The sequence below is a fragment of the Fukomys damarensis genome, unplaced genomic scaffold, assembly GCF_012274545.1.
Source record: "Fukomys damarensis isolate Sample0158 unplaced genomic scaffold, DMR_v1.0_HiC HiC_scaffold_39, whole genome shotgun sequence".
In the NCBI taxonomy this organism is placed as follows: domain Eukaryota; kingdom Metazoa; phylum Chordata; class Mammalia; order Rodentia; family Bathyergidae; genus Fukomys; species Fukomys damarensis.
This window is the reverse complement of record NW_022900951.1, coordinates 11,856,660-11,860,243: the sequence shown is the minus strand read 5'-3', so window position 1 is coordinate 11,860,243 and position 3,584 is coordinate 11,856,660. Positions and strand designations below refer to the sequence as shown.

At 47.0% G+C, this 3,584-nt stretch overlaps 1 pseudogene; it reads right to left on the bottom strand.

The window, feature by feature from the left end:
- Positions 1-867: 867 nt before the first annotated feature.
- LOC104876944 lies at positions 868-1,353 on the bottom strand (annotated as a pseudogene).
- Between the last annotated feature and the right edge of the window lie 2,231 nt (positions 1,354-3,584).

The window sequence follows — 3,584 nt, the reverse complement described above, 5'->3', positions numbered from 1 at the left end:
AAATCATTCCCACTCACTGGAATTAAGGGTTAATGTCTATCAGACTCAGGGGGTTCAATGGAGAAACAAACGACCTTTTTCCATATGCAAAAAAGTGCCCAAGACAGGAGGTAGCGGTGTATGCTAAGGTTCGTTGGTTAATTGTTTTACAGGGCCTTTTTGACACCTACGAAATTTTTAAAACACTGATGTTTAATCAGTTTTACTTTCAGGTGTTAGTGGGAGGAAAGGCTTTGGAGTCTTGATAGAGTTGGAAAACTATAAGTACTTTCTTCCTATAAATAAAATTTATTGGGATGGAGCTCTTTTTTTTTAACATATCATGTCTGGCTACTTTCATCCTTTAGAAGTAGAGCTGAGTAGTTCTGACAGAGACTGTATGTCTGCAAAGTCTCAGATGTGTACTGTCACTTTCACAGAATAAAGTCGTTAACTCAGGCTCTCGGAAAATCCTGCACATTGTGGAAATGACCTCGTAGCTTGGGATTTCATTCAGCAGTTCAATTCTACAGGCCTTCACTGAATTGTACTTGTGCAGGTACCAGAGCTGGGATCCAAGAAAGTAGACAGAAGCAGGATAACTTTATGGGCTCCTCCAACTTTCATTTAGTTATTTTCTCTCAAAATTTTGTGATGAAAAAATTTCAACATATAGAAAAGTTGAAAGAAATTGAAGCACCCATGTGACCCACGTGACACCTGGGGAACTGGGACTCCAGGGGCCTTGTGGGCTTGAGGTCCTTGCAAGGGCTGACACGGCAATGCCTGGCTGGGATCAGTGCTGATCGTCTCAGGGCCATGATCTCGACTGTTTGCCACCCTGCCCGGACCGAGTGGATGAGAGACGACTGCTGGAGGCAGGACCCCTCAGCACTGACACCATAGCAGGCCGAGCTCAAGGCTCACCGTGCAGCCAGTGGCTGTGTGCAGGCGGTAGCGGTCGGCCCCACTGTAGGTGGTGTAATCATGTAGCAGCTGCTCCTACCAGCTGCCCAGCGGCCGCCACGTGGTGCAGTCCAGCTGGTGGGTGCCTGGGCTGTTAGGCACATGCCAAAAGCCATAGCCTGCAAGCTTGCAGAGACCAAAGCTGTCCTGGGACCACACCTGGAGATGGAGCAGGGGCCAACCTTGGAGACCTTTGGTAGTGAAGTGCAGGTCAATGTGGTGGGATCAGTGGGCCATGTCCCCCACCTAGGGTGTATCTGCCTGTGTCTGGCCCTCCTGCACGCCCGACAGAAGCTTCTGTGCTGCCCCTTTGTGGATGTCCCACTTGCAGAAGAGGCTACTTTCAGAGAAACTGGTGGCCTCTATGATCTGCCTGATCAGGTGCACCTCAGCTATGGCCCCAGCCATCCTGGGAAGGCCCCGCCCCAGGGGAAGGTGACTCCTCCTATAGTGCAAAGTGTCTCGTCATATATCTATTCATCATCCATGCACCTTGTTGTCGTTATTATTGTTATTGTTCACACATTCATAAAAGGTGCAGACAAAACATTAAGTAGAGCTTACTTCAAATTAGTTTTCATTTTGCCCCCAATACTGTGGTCTTAAAAGCAGCCTTCCTTTGGCCAGAAGATACAACTTTACAAAAGTTGAAAACTGAGAAAGGTTATCGGGTAATTGAGGTAAGTGTCAAGGGAAGCATTCACCTAGATTTCCCTACTTCCCTCGTTCAGAAATGAATCAGCCTTTCAGGGCTCAAAGTGTTTTGCTTGTGATGGATTCTAGGAAAGTTTTGTGTTTCTAAAGAGAGGGTCATGAGCTGTTCTTTTCTGGGATGCTGCCAAAAACAGGGAAAGACAGAGAACAGTTAGGGGTTTTATGTAACGGTTAGTCACGTGTGGCTTCTGGGTCACAACCATGGTTGATTGAGCAGAAATGGAAATCACATGAACCCATCTTTACTGGATATATTTGGATGTCTTCAACCACCGCAGTGACTTTCATAAATTAGTATTTACAAAAGAATCAGTCCTTGACTTGGGGCCAACTGCTTTCCTGGGTTCAGTGAATCTGAGTGCCTAACATGGAATAATCCAGCGATATTTGTCATTTAATGAATACCAGCTACACTGCCCTGGGAGGCACATTACCAAAATCTGCAAGAAAAATATTTTTGAGCTGACAGTTTAAAAAAAAGCAAAAAATGGCAAGAGATGAAATGTTTAAGATGTCCACATACTTGTATAAGATGTATCTTTGCAAAGAAATTCAGCGAGTTCTACAGATGAGGAAAATAAAATTTTGGGATAAAAAAGAAAAGAAAAAGATCTACTATGCAGACTATGTGGGTGTCTTTAAAGATTATAATAGTCACTTGGAATCATTTAAGGAAGGTTCTGCTCATTGCCATATCAGCACGAACTTTTCTTTTATGTTTGTCAGAATTCCAAGGGTGACCCATGCTCGTAGGTCCAGCTGCCTGCTCTGCACTCCTTGTTTCCAGTGACAGGGTGAAAAGGGCTCAAAGCCCCATGTACAGCATCACATTTCTCTTCTCACGAATGGACCCTGTGGTAGGCTAACCACATGCCCTGTATCCCAGTTGTAAAAATTCCTATCTGTAATCGAAGCTTTATTGAAAAATAGTCACATCCCTTTATTTATTTATGTCCGCTTCCTTGCTGCAAAGGTCAACTGGAGCAGGCTCCATGGAAAAATCTATGTAGTCTGCAAAGTCGAAAATATTTACTCTCTGGTCCTTTACAGGTACAGTTTGCTCACCTTGTTTTAGAGGCACCACTTTCTTTCCTTTCTCAAAACCAGGCACCTTTTGCTGTTTACCAAACAGGAGGCACAGCCCTGCCTGCACTTCTGATTCACAGGCCCAGCAGTAAACCAGGTCGCCTCACTGCAGGTGCAACGCCTTATCCTCCAGGGCCAAGCCTCCAGTTCCTGGTCAGGGTATCCCACCATCAACGAAGCTCATTTACTTAATTATTTTTGGCACTGGGAATGGAACTCGGGGCCTTCACTTGAACCATATACACCCTGGCCCTTTTTGTCTTTTGAGATTAGGGCCTCCTAGGTTGCCCAGGGAGGACTTGAACTTGGGACCCTCCAACTGTAGTCTCCTAAAGTGCTGGGATTACAAGCCCCCAGGCTCAGGTAACAGTCAAGCTCTTGGCCAACTGTCTCCCCCTCCGGTGTGTCTCCTCTTCCTGCAGAAACAGAGATGTCTTAGCTTCTTGCCTCATTTTCACCTCCCTCCGACCCCAAGACAGCAGGAATACTTATTTATTCAGCAGACACCCGTGCAGTGCCTAGGACACGGCAGGCTCATCTGACTCTCATTCTGGCCCTACGAGGTTGGTACTGCTTTACTGTCATCGCCAGCCTCATTTCACCCAGGATGACTCAGAGGCCGGGAGAGGCTGAACCGCCTGCGGGCTGCTGAAGGTCATATCAAGTGGTCCCTGCAAGGACTGGAGGAATCATTGGAATCCGTGTAGCCCAGCTCAGAGGAATGAGTGACAAATAGACTCCAGTTAGACTGGTTCCCCCTCCAAGTTGAACTCCGGGCCTTTGTCCTAATCTCCGGGCCCAGCGCGCCCCCCAGTGGCCGGGGAGCGCATCTCCTCCGC